Source organism: Bubalus bubalis, chromosome 1 (genome assembly GCF_019923935.1).
Source record: "Bubalus bubalis isolate 160015118507 breed Murrah chromosome 1, NDDB_SH_1, whole genome shotgun sequence".
Taxonomy (NCBI): domain Eukaryota; kingdom Metazoa; phylum Chordata; class Mammalia; order Artiodactyla; family Bovidae; genus Bubalus; species Bubalus bubalis.
This window is the reverse complement of record NC_059157.1, coordinates 192,747,783-192,766,625: the sequence shown is the minus strand read 5'-3', so window position 1 is coordinate 192,766,625 and position 18,843 is coordinate 192,747,783. Positions and strand designations below refer to the sequence as shown.

The window sequence follows — 18,843 nt, the reverse complement described above, 5'->3', positions numbered from 1 at the left end:
ATGAAGGATTCATCTGTGTGTGGTCTGGTACAGGGCAAGGCGGATGCTGAGATGACAACCTGCCTCTCTGTGATGCTCAAATATTAGAGCTGACTGATGGAAGGCCACCCATAAAATGTCACATCTTATGGATGTGGATGGGCCACGGGGCCAGTGATAAAGTGAGACCAGTGGGCTCTGACATCCACGCAGTCTGGCCATAGTATTGACAGTGGGAGATAGTATTGATCGAGCTGCCAAGATGATCCTATTATGCAATTAGAATATTAGATTTGCATTTTTAATTCCTTTAAAAGAAATTGGCCTGAGGCAATTACGGTGGGAAAATATTAAGATGGATCCAGCTGCTTTGAAAAGAACTCGGGAGAAGCTTTTAGGGAGATGCAGTCATCATTAGAGAAAAGTTTTACTTATAAAAACGGACAACAAGGAAGTAATGCAAACACAAAGATAGGCAAGTTGGAAGGGCTTATGGAAAAGAGGTTTTCCCCAGTGGAGAAGAATGAAATCGCCCAACCCTAGAACACAGTTCAGACCAGCCAGGTTGGTTACATGCAGCGTGAATACACACATGTGCTCACGCACACACACACACAAAACACACCACACTTTGGGTGGATTTCACTTTGTCTGCACAGTGTTGGGTTCTCTTCCTCATGCTGAGGACACGTTTCCTACACAGCAAATCTAAGCCCCCAACCCCCACCATGCATGGTCTTGCATTTTGCAGCTTCCATTACCTGTGGTCACCCAGGGTTCAAAAATATTAAATGGAAAATTCCAGGTATAAGGATTTTCCTCGTGGCTCAGCTGGTAAAGAATCCACCTGCCATGCAGGAGACCTGGGTTTTATCCCTGGGTTGGGAAGATCCCCTGGCAAAGGGAAAGGCTACCCACTCCAGTATTCTGGCCTGGAGAATTCCATGGACTGTATAGTCCATGGGGTGTCAAAGAGTGGGACATGACTGAGCGACATTTTCACTTCCAGAAATAAACAGCTCATTAAGGTTTAAGTTGTTCTGAGTAACATGAAGAGATCTCATGCCATCTGCGCCATCCCATGCTCAGATTCATGTCATCTGGGATGCCAATCATCCCTCTGTCCAGAGCACCCTGCTCCTTAGTCACTTAGTAGCCGTCCTGGTTATCAGATCACTGTTGTGGTGGTACAGGGTTTGTGTTCAAGGGACCCTTATTTTGCTCAATAATGGCCTCAAAGTTCAAAGAGAGTGACGCTCTCAAGTCAGCTGCACCAAAGAGAAGCCTTAAAGTACTTTGTTTAAGTGAAAAGGTGAATGCTCTCAACTTAAGGAAAGAAAAGAAATCACATGCTGGTGTTGCTCAGATCTATGGTAAGCAGGACTCTTTTATCTGTGAAATGGTGAAGAAGGAAAAAGAACTTGTGTAGATTTTACTGTCACACTTCAAAGTGCAAAAACTATGGCCACAGTGCCCAGTAAACACTTAGGATGTAAAAGGCATTAAGTTTGTACAATAAGATATTTTGAGAGAAAGAGAGAGACGGCATTCACATAACTTTTATTATAGTTTATTGTTGCAATTGTTCTATATATTATCAGTTACTTTGCCAACAAAGGTCCATCTAATCAAAACTATGGTTTTTCCAGTAGTCATGTATGGATGTGAGAGTTGGACCATAAAGAAAGCTGAGCGCCGAAGAATTGATGCTTTTGAACTGTGGTGTGGAGAAGACTCTTGAGAGTCCCTTGGACTGCAAGGAGATCCAACCAGAACATCTTAAAGGAAATCAGTCTTGAATATTCATTGGTAGGACTGATGCTGAAGCGGAACTCCAATACTTTGGCCTCCTGATGTGAAGAACTGACTCACTGGAAAAGACCCCAATGCTGGGAAAGATTGAAGGAGAGAGGAGAAGGGGACAACAGAAAATGAGATGGTTGGATGGCATCACCAACTCAATGGACATGAGTTTGAGTAAGCATGGGAGTTGGTGATGGACAGGGAGGCCTGGCATGCTGCAGTCCATGGGGTCACAGAGTAGGACACAACTGAGCAACTGAACTGATGTTAATTTCTTACCAAGCCTAATTTATAAATTAAACTTTTTGATATCTATGTATGTAGAGAGAAAAAGAGTATAAATAGGGTTCAGTCCGTATCCATGGTTTCAGGCATCCACTGGGGGGGTCTTGGAACATATACTCTGTGGATAAGGAAGAGCTACTTTTACCAGCTCAGCCCAGTTACTGGTTTCTCTTTGAGAAACTTAACTTCCTACCAGGGATCTTATAGCAGCTTGGCTGCACAGGCAAGGGAAGTGAGTCTGCCTTCCTCTGAAGTGATAATGCTTTTGAAATTGTAGACTCCATTTACAATGGCTTAGGGAGAAATTTTAAAATCTGAGGTACTGACAGATACTTTGAAAACATGAAAGTGCCTCCTTTTGGAGGGTGGTTGGCATTTGCTCCATCCAGGCTGTCTGGGTTGGATCTGTTCCTGAGTCTTTGGGAGAATTTCTGGGTAAGCTGAAAGGAGGTCATCAGATAAGAAACTGCAACCACAGCGAAATTATTATACAAGCCAGACCGTGTTTGTGTGCTTAGGGTAGAGGTCAGTAAACCTTTTCTGTAAAGGACCAGAGAGTAAATACAGTAGGCTTTGTTGAGGCCATCTATAGTCAGTCTCCAATCCATTCACTCACTATACAGAATCTGGCCATGAGTTGGGTTTGGCATGTGCGTCATAGTTAGCTGACCCCTGGTTCAATGGAGAGCACAAGAAAAACCAAACTTTTCCCTAGGGGTTACTGGTTGAATGCCTTCTGCATGGCAGGTGGATATTGCAGATTTCAAGGGGAAAAGACTTGTCTTCTGTCCTCTGGAGCTTCTTAACATAGTGGGCAGACAAGCAAGAAATTACAATAAAACTGGATACTTGGAATGATGAAGGGAAGGACACCTAGCTGAGGGGCTCGATCATATCAATATCATCACCTCCTCCACCACCAGAATAAAGAACACAGCTAGGCTTCAGAGCTAGTCAGTTAGTCAGTCAGTTCAGTTGCTCAATCATGTCTGACTCTTTGCAACTCCATGGACTGCAGCATGCCAGGCTTCCCTGTCCATCACTAACTCCTGGACCTTACTCAAACTCATGTCCATCTAGTTGGTGATGCCATCCAATCATCTTATTCTCTGTTATCGCCTTCTCCTCCAGCCTTCAATCTTTCCCAGCATCAGGGTCTTTTCCAATGACTCAGTTCTTTGCATCAGGTGGCCATAGTATTGGAGTTTCAGCTTCAGCACCAATCCTTCCAATGAGTATTCAGGACTGATTTCCTGTAGGATTGACTGGTTGGATCTCCTTGCAGTCCAAGGGACTCTCAAGAGTCTTCTCCAGCACCACAATTCAAAAGCATCAATTCTTTGGAGCTCAGCTTTCTTTATGGCCCAACTCTCATATCCATACATGACTACTGGAAAAACCATAGCTTTGACTAGATGGACCTTTCTTAGCAAAGTAATGTCTCTATAGTTTAATATGCTGTCTATGTTGGTCATAGCTTTTCTTCCAAGGAGCAAGCGTCTTTTAATTTCTTGGCTGCAGTCACCATCTGCAGTGATTTTGGAGCCTCCCAAAAATAGTCTTTTACTATTGTTTCCCCATCTATTTTCCATGAAGTGATGGGACTGGATGCCATGATCTTAGTTTTCTGAACGTTGAGCTTTAAGCCAACTTTTTCACTCTCTTCTTTCGCCTTCATCAAGAGGCTCTTCTTCACTTTCTGCCATAAGGGTGGTGTCATCTGCATCTCTGAGGTTATTGATATTTCTTCTGTCATTCTTGATTCCAGCTTGTGCTTCATCCAGTCCAGCATTTCACATGATGTACTGTGGATATAAGTTAAATAAGCAGGGTGACAATATACAGCCTGATGTACTGTTTTCCCAATTAGGAACCAGTCTGTTGTTCCATGTTCAGTTCTAACTGTTGCTTCCTGACCAGCATACAGATTTCTCAGAAGGCAGATCAGGTGGTCTGATATTCTCATCTCTTGAAGAATTTTCCACAGTTTGTTGTGATCCACACAGTCAAAGGCTTCAAAGCTAAGGGTTTCCATAATGCAGTAGAGGAGGAAGGTCAAAGCTGCTTTAGGAAATTCAGAAAGGGTTCCTAGAAGTCACTGCATTTGAGCTGAGATTTGAAGGGGTAGGATTTTAAACAAATAAAGGATAGCCCTGAATGTGAAAATGCAAGAGGAGAGCATGGTGTGCTTCACAGCCTCCACTCGGCAGCTAAGGGATCTATGTGATGAAGCCTGATCAGGTCAGGGAGTGGGCCTGACACCATGTTGGCCCCAAAGAGGCCCACTTGGAGGAGGTATTTAGGGAAAGAGCTGGAATGGAGACACAGGAGTTATTGTGAAATGCATGTATGCTCCAAGGAGGACTCTTGATCACAGATTGATTCCATTGGTCCACTTGGCAGATGTTTATTAAGCTCCTGTATGTGGTGGACGTGGCCCTGGATGCTGAGGCCATAAGGACCATAAGAGCATTATTCTTTCTATCCAGAGGCTCACAGGGGAGCCCAAGGGTGGATACCTTTGCAGGAGGAGGTGAGCTCCTTAAAGGCATATGGGTGCAGCCAGGAAGAGCAGTTATGAATAAATCTGAACAACATAGGTCTGGGAAGCTTTAGTCTCACAGAGAACGCACACTGCTGAGCAGGACCTCCGCTCTTCATAGACTTGGCCAAGACAAGCTTACTCCCAGCCTTTCTGAACAAACTGTCAGATTCATTTGTTCTCTGGGTTCTGCTGAGCCTTGTCACCTGACGTATTCATTTCCTGGGGCTACGGGGACAAATTGTCACAACTGGAGTGGCTTAAAAGAACTGAAGCCACAGAGGGTCGAGGATGTGACATGCTAGTGACACAAGATCCTTCTCTCTTGCTTACTCTGTCCCATTCTCTATCTCCCTCTCATTGATAGATAGATGGATAGAAATTGAACGATAATGACAGATGACAGGTTAGATAGACGGGTGTGGGATCAGGCACTCAGTCACATCCAACTCTTTGCGACCCCATGGACTATAGCCTGCCAGGCTCCTCTGTCCATGAAATTTTTTCAGGCAAGGATCCTGGGGTGGGTTGCCATTTCCTTCCCTAGGGGATTTTCCTGACCCAAGGATTATAACCCACATGTCCTGCATTGGCTGAGCCACCTAGAAAGTTCATATTACATTTGAGTTTTGCATGTTAAACCAGCCTTGAATCCTTGGAATAAATCCCACTTGGTTGTGGAGTGTAACTCTTTTATGTATATTATATATATTAAAACTTTCCATTTGATTGTAAAAGAAAAATAGGACTGGGATATTAACGACCACACTGGTTGGGATATTAACCACCACACTGGTTGTGTCTAGGTTGACTTACTATGTGAAAGGGAGGAGGCTTGGGTCTCATTGCTGTGACTCACTGGGGAGATTGAGGGCTCTTCTTTGCAGAGAAGTTTCAGTGTGACTTCAAGGCAAATGCAAGGGCTTGTGAAAGTCCCTTAAACCAGTTTCTTCAAGCAAGGCTGCTCATTTAGCTCAAAGTGGAACTGTCAGCAATGTCGCCTTGGAATCCAAAAGACAAAGACGAATGGAGTAAAAATGTAGTACTCTCGATTTATCAAAGGATTTTACCTAATGAATCCATCACATTCAATAGAAACCACATTAGCAATTCCTGTTATTGGTCTTATCCACCCCAAAAGCCCCTGAGGTCTACCCGGTGCCCACACTATCCATTCAAAGGAAAAAGAATGTGAAGTTTAAATAGATTTTTTTGTAAGTGTAAAAAGATTGAACAAAAATAATGCAAACCAGTACACATTGAGATAGCAAAGAGACCAGGCTTCTTTTTCTTATTAAAAAACTATCAAGATGGTTATTACATAACTGGCAGAAAAATCAAGATCCTCCTCAGTTAAGCTCTTTGCCTAAATCACTGAAACCAAGAGCAATGCCATGTAGGGCCACCCAAGATGAGCGGGTCATGGTGGAGAGTTCTGAAAAAAATGTGGTCCACTGGAGAAGGGAATGGCAAACCACTTCAACATTCTTGCCTTGAGAATCCATGAACAGTATGAAAAGTCAGAAAGATATGACACTGAGAGATGAACTCCCCAGATTGGAAGGTGTCCAACATGCTACTGAAGATGAGCGGAGAAATAATTCCAGAAAGATTGAAGCTGCTGCTGCTGCTGCTAAGTCGCTTCAGTCGTGTCTGATTCTGTGTGACCCTATAGATGGCAGCCTACCAGGCGCCTCTGTCCCTGGGATTCTCCAGGCAAGAACACTGGAGTGGGTTGCCATTTCCTTCTCTGATGCATGAAAGTGAAAAGTGAAAGTGAGGTCGCTCAGTTGTGTCCAACTCTTTGCAACCCCATGGACTGCAGCCTACCAGACTCCTCTGGCCATGGTATTTTCCAGGCAAGAGTACTGGAGAGCCTGGGCCAAAGTGGACTCAACACCCAGTTGTGGATATGTCTGGTGGTGAAAGTAAAATCCAATGCTGTAAAGAACAATATTGTATAGGAATCTGGAATGTTAGTTCCACGAATCAAGGTAAATTGGAAGTGGTCAAAGAGGAGATGGCAAGAGTAAACATTGACAGTTTTAGGAATCAGTGATCTAAAATGGACAGGAAAGAATGAATTTAACTCAGATGACCATTATATCTACTATTGTGGGCAAGAATTCCTTAGAAGAAATGGAATAGCCATCATAATTAACGAAAGAGTCAGTACTTGGGTGCCATCTCAAACAATCTCAAAAACAGCAGAATGATCTCTGTTCATTTCCAAGGCAAACTGTTCAATATCACAATAATCCATGTCTATGACCCGACCACTGAAACCGAAGAAGCTGAAGTTGAATGGTTCTATGAAGAGCTATATGACCTTCTAGAACTAACATCAAAAGGAGATGTCCTTTTCATCACAGGGGACTGGAATGCAAAAGTAGGAAGTCAAGAGATACCTGGAGTAACAGGCAAACTTGGCCTTGGAGTACAAAATGAAACAGGACAAAGGCTAACAGAGTTTTTCCAAGAGAATGCACTGGTCATAGCAAACACCCTCTTCCAACACCACAAGAGATGACTCTACACAGGGACATCATCAGATGATCAATACCCAAATCATATTGATTATATTCTTTGCAGTGAAGATGGAGAAGCTCTATACAGTCAGCAAAAACAAGACCGGAAGCAGACTGTGGCTCAGATGATGAACTCCTTATTGCCAAATTCAGAATTAAATTGAAGAATGTAGGGAAAGCCACTAGACCATTCACTGAAATCAAATCCTTTATGATTATTCAGTGGAAGTGACAAATTGATTCAAGGATTTATATCTGATAGACAGAGTGCCTGAAGAACTATGGACTGAGGTTTGGAACATTGTACAGGCTGTAGTGATCAAGATCACCCCCAAGAAAAAGAAATGCAAAAAAGCAAAGTGGTTGTCAGAAGAGGCCTTACAAATAGATGAGAAAAGAAGAGAAGCAAAAGGTAAAGGAGAAAAGGAAAGATATACCCATCTGAATGCAGAGTTCCAGAGAATCGCAAGGAGACATAAGAAAGCCTTTTTAAGTGAACAATGTAAAGAAACAGAGGAAAACAATAGAATGGGAAAGACTAGAGATGTCTTCAAGAAAATGAGACATTCCAAGGGAACTCTTCTTGAGAAGATAGGCACAATGAAGGACAGAAATGGTATGGACCTAATTGAAACAGAAGATATTAAGAAGAGGTGGAAAGAATACACAGAACTGTATAAAAAAGATCTTAATGACCTGGATAACCATGATGGTGTGATCACTCATCTAGAACCAGACATCCTGGAATGCGAAGTCACGTGGACCTTAGGAAGCATCACCATGAACAAAGCTAGTGGAGGTGATGGAATTCCAGCTGAGTTATTTAAAACCCTATAAGATGATGTTGAAGTGCTGCACTCAATATGCCAGCAAATTTGGAAAACTCAGCAGTGGCCACAGGACTGGAAAAGGTCAGTTTTCATTCCAATCCCAAAGAAGGGCAATGCCAAAGATTGTTCAAACTACTGCATAATTGCACTCATCTCACACACTAGCAAAGTGATGTTCAAAATTCTCCAAGCAAGTCTTCAACAGTATGTGAACTGAGAACTTCCAGATGTACAAGCTGGAATTAAAAAGGCAGAGGAACCAGAGATCAAATTGCCAATACCTGTTGTATCATAGAAAAAGCTAGAGAATTGCAAAAAAACATCTGCTTCCTGACTATGCTAAAGCCTTTGACTGTGTAGATCACAACAAACTGTGGAAAATTCTTAAAGAGATGGGAATACCAGACCATCTTACCTGTCTCCTGTGAAACCTGTATGCAGGTCAAGAAGCAGCAGTTAAAACTGGACATGGAACAATGGACTGGTTCCAAACTGGGAAAGGAGTACATCAAGGCTGTATATTGTCACCCTGCTTATTTAACTTATATGTAGAGTACATCATGAGAAATGCTGGGCTGGATGAAGCACAGGCTGGAATTAATTTGCTGGGAGAAATATCAATAATCTCAGGTATGCAGATGACACCACCCTTGTGGCAGAAAGTGAAGAGGAATTAAAGAGCCTCTTGATGAAGGTGCAAGAAGAGAGTAAAAAAACTGGCTTAAAATTCAACGTTCAAAAAGTGAAGATCATGGCATCTGGTCCCATCACTTCATGGCAAATAGATGGGGAAACAATGGAAACAGTAACAGACTTTATTTTCTTGGGCTCCAAAATCACTGTGGACAGTGACTGCAGCCATGAAATTAAAAGACGCTTGCTCCTTGGAAGAAAAACTATGACCAACCTAGACAGTGTATTATAAAGCAGACATATTACTTTGCTGACAAAGATCCATATAGTCAAGGCTATGACTTTTCTAGTAGTCATGCATGAATGTGAGAGTTGGACAATAAAAAAGGCTGAGTGCTGAAGAATTAATGCCTTGGAGTGGTGATGCTTGAGAAGACTCTTGAGAGTCCCTTGGACTGCAAAGAGATCCAACAAGTCTATCCGAAAGAAAATCAGTCCTGAATATTCATTGGAAGGACTGATGCTGAAGCTGAAGCTCCAGTCCTTTGGCCACCAGATCGGAAGAAGTGACTCACTGGAGAAGAGTCTGATGCTGGGAAAGTATGAAGGCAGGAAGAGAAGGGGACGACAGAGGATGAGATGGTTGGATAGCATCACTCAGGGAGATAGTGAAGGACAGGGAAGCCTGGTGTGCTGCAGTCCACGGGGTTGCAAAGAGTCGGACACAACTGAGTGATTGAACAACAATGGAATTCTGAAAAAGCTGGGTTTAGTTTTTCATCCTTTTAATGACTGTGATCTGTTCTTGATAATTTCTTTAACTATGATTCTGATTTTCTAGAACTGCGTCTTTGTTTCCTTATCTTAAGCAGCATGTGAGTGAGTGAAGTCGCTTAGTACTGTCCGACCCTTTGTGACCCCATGGACTGTAGCCTACCAGGCTCCTCCATCCGTGGGCTTTTCCAGGCAAGAGTACTGGAGTGGGTTGCCATTTCCTTCTCCAGAGGATCTTCCTGACCTTCCTGGATCAATCTCCAGAGGGATTGAACCCAGGTCTCCCGCATTGCAGGTAGACGCTTTACCATCTGAGCCACAAGGGAAGTGGATCCAAATTTCAATAACTGCCATATTTGAGTTGTTCCTTTGGTGCATTCAGCAAATATCATTAAGCACCCACTGTGTACCAGGTTTCATGCTATGTGCAAGGACTGAGATGATGAATATAATTATTTAGATGTAAGATGCGATGTGTATGCAATCTTTTCCCACTGAATGTCTTAAAGCTAAGTGTGTGTGCGCGTGCTAAGTCGCTTCAGGCTTGTCCAAAACTGTGCGACCCCATGGACTGTAGCACGCCAGGCTCCTCTGTCCATGGGGATTCTCCAGGCAAGAATACTGGAGTGGATTACCATGCCCTTCTTCAGGGGATCTTCCTGACCCAGGGGTCAAATCCACATCTCTTATATGTCTCCTGCATTGGCAGGTGGGTTTTTTACCGCTAGTGCCACCTGGGAAGGAAGCCCAAAGCTTTAAAGTCTCTTGTATGTTTGTAAGACTTATTTTTGACGTGTGCTTTTGAATGATACTGAAATGGGAGACAATATGGGAAGTCAAGCCTTGGAAACTTTAACTCCAAGGTCCTTACTTTCTTCAGGTTTCAATCAATAAGAGAAATCACCTCAGGCCCTTGTCTCTTGGGCTTCGGAAGAACGCACAAACTGTTAACACAGAGATGCTGTTTTCAGTGTACAGCACCATTAATTGGGTCTTTGCTATTTTCTGTATAGACTGAAGCTTGATTTGAGTGTCAGCAGGTTGAAACTCCAACCATCCATCTTTCCTGTAAATTTGGCCAGTCTCCATCCCTGCCCCCATCAATTGTGGTCAATACTGCTGCCTCTCATCAAGGTTCTTCTGTAAGAAAACACAGTAGAAATATCTTTTTGTTCACTTTAACTTCTAGAATCAGTGCTGCCCAGTAGAAATATGATGCGATGTATTTTAGTATTTTCTAATTAAAAACAGCACATGTTGAGTTGTAACAATGTATCCAAAATATTATAATTTCAACATGCAATCAACATAAAAATATTCATGAGATATATTATGTTTATCTTTCTCCTGTGCTCAGTTGTGTCCAACTCTTTGCAGCCCTATGGACAAGGCTCCTCTGTTCATGGAATTTTTCAGGCAAGAATACTGGAGTTGGTTGCCATTTTCTACTCCAGGGCATCTTCTTGACCCAGGGATAGAATTCCAGTCTCTTGTGTCTCCTGCATTAGCAGGCAGGTTCTTTACTGAGAGCGCCACCTGGAAAGTCGTATTTTTCTCATACTGAGGATTTAAAATCTGGTGAGTGTTTGTATTTATGCTACAAATTGATTCGAATCAGCCATATCTCAAGTGCTTAATAACCACATGTGTTTAGTGGCTACCCTATTGGACACTGCAGTTACAGATTAATATTAATATTTCAGTACTGGTTTCTGATAAAAAAGCTTATTATCAGCCTTTTTATGAAGTACTGACTGAGGAGTTAAAAGAAAATAGATTACTGTGAGTGAAGTTTAGGACTATCTATTTGCCCGAGAAGATAACTTCTATGAAGAGTTTTCACTGTAGTAGTATCTTCAAGGGTGAATTTTGCAAATGTGAGGGTGTGTGTTTGTGTGTGTGTTGTATGTAAACATACCTGCATGCATATAAGCTTATATTTAAATATCTTATCAGTAAAGGGCATAAACTGATAACTGACTTAAAAATGTATTTGATTGCAACTGTAGCTTAAAACCAGTTAAAAGCTTACTCTATAAGTGTTGTTTCGGAGAAGGCAATGGCAACCCACTCTGGTACTCTTGCCTGGAAAATCCCATGGATGGAGGAGCCTGGTAGGCTGCAGTCCATGGGGTTGCTAAAGTCAGACACGTCTGAGCGACTTCACTTTCACTTTTCATTTTCATGCACTGGAGAGGGAAATGGCAACCCACTCCAGTGTTCTTGCCTGGAGAATCCCAGGGATGGGGGAGCCTGGTGGGCTGCCGTCTATGGGGTCGCACAGAGTCGGACACGACTGAAGCGACTTAGCAGCAGAAGCATATACCAGCTATATACCCAACTATGGCCCATAACTGATCACACTGTTGTGTGAAAAAAAATGATTGAGAACTCGTAGTTCAGAGGAGAGAAAGAAAATAGAATCTACTTGTTAAGACATCAAATATGCCATGTATTCATGCTTGTGACTTAGTATCTTTATACTAATTTGGCTAGGATGTTAATTTATATAGTATCATCCTTACCAGTCTCCATCTTGCAACGCTAATGTGCTAAGCTATCATTTTAAATCTAAGAGATAAAAGTGGGAATCGTGAATCGAGAGAGAACAATGTGCCAACGAAGGTTTCTTAGGGAATCCCGAGCACATACAAGCATATGTGTGACCACCCCTCCACACATGCAGACCATCCACCGCCACCCTCCTCAATTCCTTCCACCACCTACAACACGGCCAAGACCACCTTGCTCTGTCTCAGCTGCTAATGTAAAGCGGCGCACTTGGGAATGTTCTCCAACCAACTCAGGGAGTAAGTCAATGCCACTGGGCCCCACACGGTGACACTGGTCAGAATGTCTAGTCCCAGAACTTTATGGCTGAAAGTAATCTTAGAAGTCCCCTAGCCCAATCATCTTATTTATTAGGAAACCAAAGCACAGAGAAGAATGCCCTCGGGAATACTGTCAGTTATTTGTAGAACTGGGACCAGAACTCAGGGCTCCTGATTCCTGTTGCTGCTGCTAAGTCGCTTCAGTCATGTCCGACTCTGTGCGACCCCAGAGACGGCAGCCCACCAGGCTCTGCCGTCCCTGGGATTCTCCAGGCAAGAACACTGGAGTGGGTTGCCATTTCCTTCTCCAATGCATGAAAGTGAACGTGAAGTCGCTCAGTTGTGTCAGACTCTTTGCAACCCCATGGACTGCAGCCCACCAGGCTCCTCCGCCCATGGGATTTTCCAGGCAAGAGTACTGGAGTGGGGTGCCATTGCCTTCTCCAAGTCCAGTGCTTTTCTCACTGAGATATTGGAGGGGGGGCGGAAATAATATAGATGAAGCAATGGTTTATCAGTCAGGGTTTCTTCAGGAAATAAAATCCAGCATAGGTATTTCAAACAGAGGGAATTTAATGAAGGGAATTGTTTACGTATGTGATGTAGGAGCTAAGAAACAACTAGAGAGCCATTAGGCCATCAGAGATGAGCAATAAGAACATTCCGCTGCCACCTCTTGGGCTGGAGAAGGGCGTTGCAAGGATGTGGTATTGCACTGGAGTCCCAGAGTGGGGATGTCCTGACCAGACCTGGGAGCTCACCGTGCGGGGCTCTCTGAGAGGAGATGCAGGCACTGTTGGAAGCTCTGCTACAGGTAGGATAAGAGCCTCTGGTTTTACCACTGTCTCCAGATGGACTACACTAATTGACAAGGGGCATGGGGAAAGAAGTTCCCAACTACTAAGTGTTGAGTAGGGCAAGGGGTGGGCAAGCATCTGAGAACAAAGAACCCTGCTGCCCCCAAATGTGTAGCCTTAAAAAGGCTCTTTGGTTTTACAACAGATTTACCATCTGCTTATGTTTTAAAACTAATTTCAGAAATCACTGGTGCACCAAGTTCACCAAATCTCTGGGGAGAGGAGATGCCAACCTGAGGAGCAATGTTGGTTGTAAAGTAGATAATCGAGAACTTGGCCACACCCACCATCCCTGTGGTCTTACTTTGGTTCATCCTCATTCATTCTGTCTCGAGATGCAATTTCTTGTCCAAATCCATCGCCTTGCTCTTTTGGGGGTGATAAACAACTTCTGTTCAGGCCTTCTCAGACATTGCTTCTATTTATTTCACAATCTGGAGCAACTGAGGGTGGTCCCTTGGGTGGAGGATAAATCAGAATTCACTCAGAACCAAAGAGGCAGGGTGATATAAGAGAGGGTTCTTTTTATCTGTGCTTGTGTTTGCTTTGGTGGTACATATACTTAAAATGATTTTAAGCATTAAATCATGCATGCAAGGCAGGAAAGAGTTAATCTGTCCCAGCCCCATGGAGGAGAAGCATGGGGAAACATTAGCCATCTCTGGAGATATTTTGTGTTCTAGGAGCTCTAGTAAACACTGCGTCTAGTAACTCACTTAAGCCTCATGCTCACCACACTATGTGTTAGAAACAACTCCTTTCCTTCAGTTTTCAGATGAGGACACTGACACTAAAAACTTTTAGCAACTTGGCCAAGTTGGCAAGTTGATAAGTGGTGAGGCTGTGTTTGGAACCTAAGCTGCTTGGCTGTAGAGTACACACTTTTAACCACTAATTTGTGCCTCACTCTGGCTGGTGCCTGGGTCCTCCCCACGGTCCTAGACCTGCAGCGCTGGGCTCTGATACCCAGCAGGCTGGTGGGATTGGCCAGGGAAGCTGCTGACGCTGTGATGAGGTGGTAACTGCCATGTTATTGCAGGGCACTTAGCTGCTAATTGCCATTTAATCACAAGATGAATATAGTTATTTCTTTTCTCCCTCTACCCGAGGGCCAGCAAGATGGTAATTACTTCTGAACTAAGTGCTGAAGATGTGGCTTTGCACAGAGCTGGAACTAAATGCCACGATTCTCCTCTGAGCCACCACATTCCTGGCAGCTCTTGTTTACCCACGTGGCTAATTAAACACATCGCTTTGATATTAGATGCTCTTTCCAAGCTTCCATTTCTCTGGAATGATGATACTTTTCCTCCTGGGAAAAGTATGTGATTTCAAAACCCCTAAAATTTGGACTTTATATTTGGGAACTTAAACAGCCCAAATTTTTTGTAGAGATGGTATTCCATTTTGGCCAACAGTTGAAACAGAAAACTTAGCATTAGGAAAGTTCTAAATTGAAAATGAGCTAGCCTAGACTATTTGCATCTGCATAGTCCCTTGTCTGCAGCTGGTATATGGGGCTGAAGAGTGGCTGCTTTTCGTTTCGTAAAATTTGATGGGTATAAAAACAGTCATATAGAATTTCTCTAAACATGGACATGCAATCTACTAGCTCATCCTTCTCTGAGGATTTCCTCCAAGTGACTAGTACATGGGTGGGGGGTTGATCTGCTCTTTTTGCAGAGGCAATAAAATGATCAGGTTACCCAGCTTGTCCAAAATAACTCAATGTAATGAACGCAGTCCTGGTTCCCGGTCAAGTGTCATAGGTGATATCTGAGGTTAGTAATCTTCAACTGTATGAAGACCTAATCAGCTTGGTCCAGGCTTGGAATTAATGAGTCGTGACAGAGGTCCCTGGTGAGACAGTGGTCAAATTTTAACTGGTTACTGAGGACTCAGTTTTTGATTTATATGTTGTGACTTCCTGTGGACTTAACAAAACCCTCCAAATCTTAGTGTCCTTATACAATAAGGCAGATGTTCTCAAACTTTAGAGTGTCCAAATCTCCTTATTAAAATACACGCTTGCATGCTTAGTTGCTCAGTCATGTCCAACTCTTTGCAACCCTATGGACTGTAGATGGCAAGGCTCTTCTGTCCATGGAATTTCCAAGGATACTGGAGTGGGTTGCCATTTCCTTCTCCAGGGGATACTCCTAACCCAGGATCCTGGGTCTCTAGCCTTGCAGGTGGATTCTTTACCATCTGAGCCATAGAAGAACCTCTATTAAAATACAGGGCTTATAGAAACTTTCTCCCAGGGTTTCCAATGTGTATGTGCAGGTTGAGGCCTGAGAACTTGCATTTTTAGCAAGTCTCCAAGTTATTCAGATGCAGCTTCTCTGGACACCCGTGCACTAAGGGCTTATTCCCTCCTCTCATCACAGTCCAAGGTGGAGATACCTGGCTGGGCAACTCTCCAGGGATGCTCTCCTCCAAAGGATGACTCAGGGCCTTAATCCCCTTCCCTAGAAGCTCTCTTCTGCAGGCAGCTAGTGGGTCATGGCAAAGAGGGGACACAGGGGCTGGGGCTGTTCTAGGGGCCAGGCCTTCAAGTGGGACATATTACTTTTGCTTACATCCCACTGGCTATAATCAGCCTAACTGTAACAGAAAACTGGGAACAGAGTATATCAGGAAAAAGAAACTGACTTTGGTGAAAATATAGCCATTCTGGGCCATATCTAAGTTATCTAAGTTTATGAAAGTCCTCCTCTTTACCTTTCTTCTCCTCCTGAGACACTGTGAACACATTGATTGACTGTTGATTTGGAAAGTTTATTGATGTTCTTTGACCCACCTGGATATATTGTTGAATACTGGGAAATGGGGGCTTCCTTTGTGGCTCAGCTGGTAAAGAATCTGCCTGCAATGCAGGAGATCCCGGTTCAATTCCTGGGTTGAGAAAATCCCCTGGAGAAGGGATAGGTTACCCACTCCAGTATTCTTGGGCTTCGCTTGTAGCTCAGCTGGTAAAGAATCTGCCTGCAATGCGGGAGACCTGGGTTTGATCCCTGAGTTGGGAAGATCCCCTGGAGAAGGGAAAGGCTACCCACTCCAGTATTCTGGCCTGGAGAATTCCATGGACTGTATAGCTCATGAGGTTGCAAAGAGTTGGACATGACTGAACGACTTTCACTCACTCACTCACTGGGAAATGGAGTTGGTGAAGGATGTTGTCTGTCTCCATGCAACAGGGATGGAGACTCTATGGTAGCAGTTCACTGAAGGGAACTGAGGTGAAGGGATGAGATTAGACCTAGAATGAGGGTCCCCAAGAGGTGAGGCCACACTTGGAATGGGGTCCCCTGGAGGCGAGGCCACACCAAGAATGGGGTCCCCCAGAGATGAGACTGGGTCTAGAATGGGGATCCCATGGAGGTGAGGCCAGACCTAGAACTGGGAACCCCTGAAAGTGAGCCTAGATCTAGAACGGGGTGCCGGTCAATCTAGTTTCAATGTATTATCTCTCACGTGCAGATCCACTCTTCTTTCTCCTGATTTTTGATACTAGTGCTGGAGCCTGTCCACACTTCCTCTTTGCCCACTGGACAAACGTGGCCTTCATCACTGGAGGGTTCTAGAAGGGCAGTGCAAGGCGAAGACTCTTTGCTTCTGAGTTCTGAGCCTTCAGTTGTTACCATTCTCTGCAGTGGCCCAGTGACTGATGCAACCAAGCTCCCACTGTCCCTCCGGCCATGTTATCCCCGCAATGGTCACTTCCCAGAGCTCTTCCCACTCATACCCTGACAATGACTTGCTTCTCAAGGCTGTCTCTGGACTTTGCCTTCCAGAAAGTTTCTTGACCACCAGCACTTTGCAAATTCCTGTGGTAGTTAAGCCCCCTTCTGAGAAGCTCTGAGTCTCAGCCTTGGGGATGGGAAAAGGGGCTTCTCTCCTAGTTCTTGCTCTTTTTATCTCTCTCCCTGAGGTGATGCTACTTCTCGAGGGTTCCTTTCAGCCTTTTAAAAAAATAAAACAGTTAAGTATCTCTTATCGTTAACATTTCTTTGTATCCCATCTTCCTTGTTAAAATAACTAGAGTGATTTCTGCCTTTTGACTGCACCCTGATAGATAGGACCTCCTTCTGATGAGCTTTGTCATAGAAAGGCAATTTTGAATGTACATTCACTCAAATCAAAATGCAGGACAGCAAAGCATTATGTATTCAAAGCTCATTCCCAGCTAGTTCCCCCTTCTTTTTATCCTTTCCTTTCCTGACACTGATTTCCTGCCCCAGGAAAGGCTGGCATTCTTATCAAAGCTCCAATGGGAATCGAGCGAGTGGGTCTTCAAGTCTCAGACTTCTCGACTCTAGAGGCTGGAATCTCAGCAACCCAGAGTTGGGTTCCCTTGGGTAAGACTCTGGGTAGGCTTCCCAGGTGAGCCTGGGGCATGAGCAAGAAAGAGAGAAGCTGTGTGCCATCAGTGACCAGAAACCCGTGTCGCTACCTCCTCCTGTGTCTGCGGGTGAAACCATGAAGTGAGCTGTGTGTAACCACCAGGTCTCGCCTTGGCCTGGTTCTGCTGCAGCAGCAGTAGAGAATCAATAGAACCTAAAAAAGAATCCCAGGCAAAAGCTGAATAAACAGCACACAATCTGATTTTAGGCCATGGAAAAGAAAAGGTCAACATAGCATAAGGATAATAATAATAATAATTCCAGTCAACATTAGCTACTTATGTTTTCTTTTTCTCCGCAGAGGATGGATCCCTGCCAGTGGAAGGCTGAAGCCAGCCCGTCTGCCTTTCTTGGAGCTAACCTTGCTTCCCAGACAAGCCACTGCTAGGATATTTTATCTGAGGCAAGTGCAGTCCTGAGCAAAGGCAAACTCATTCCTGGGATTTAGGGAAGGAACCTGAGAAATTTCCTTAATAGGAACCTCTACCCTATTTCCACTATGTCTGAAAAAAATCTCATCATAAGAGCCTCCTGGCTGACTATCTACAAATCTCCTTCCTCTTTAAAAATTGTGGTGAAATTCACGAAACACAAAATTAGCTGTTATATTAAAGTGAAGACTTCAGTGGCATTAGATACACCCACAACACACCCATCTCTAGTTCCAAAATATTTTCATCACCCCAAAAGGACATCTGTACCCACTAAGCAGTCCTTTCTCATACTCCTTATCTCCAGCCTCTGGCAACCACAACTCCGCTTTCTGTGTCTATGGGTTCACATGTTCTGGTCATTTCATATATAAAATCATACAACATGTGGTCTTTTGTGTCTGGCTTCTTTCACTTAGCATAATGTTTCAAGGTTCATCCACATTGTAGTGTGTGTCAGTACTTCATATATATATATATATATATATATATATATATATTTTTTTTTTTTTTTTTAAGTGAATGAACCCAAATTTCATCTGTGGATGGTTGGATAACACCTTCGTGCATGCTAAGTCACTTTAGTCGTGTCCAACTCTTTGTGACTCTATGAACTGTAGCCCACCAGGCTCCTCTGTCCATGGAATTCTCCAGGCAAGAATACTGCAGTCGGTTGTCATGCCCTCCTCCAGGGGATCTTCTAGACCCAGGGACTGAACCTGTGTCTCTTACATCTCTTGCATTAACAGGTAGGTTCTTTACCACTAGCTCCACATGGGAATCCCGGATAACACATGGTGGTGTGTATATGCCAACTCTCTTTTAAATGACTTTTCAATCAATTCAGTCACTCAGTCGTGTCTTTGCAACCCCATGAACTTCAGCATGCCAGGCCTCCCTGTCCATCACCAACTCCAAGAGTTTACTCAAACTCATGTCCATCT

General features: G+C 43.8%; 1 long non-coding RNA gene across 1 annotated transcript in view; it reads left to right on the top strand.

Moving 5' to 3' along the window:
• Nucleotides 1–18,136, top strand: part of LOC123335152 — a 45,606-nt gene extending 27,470 nt beyond the window's left edge. Inside the window, exon 3 of the long non-coding RNA XR_006553525.2 lies at nt 17,770–18,136. This is a non-coding gene — a long non-coding RNA (uncharacterized LOC123335152). The remainder of the gene's footprint in view (nt 1–17,769) is intronic.
• The last annotated feature ends 707 nt before the right edge of the window (nt 18,137–18,843 follow it).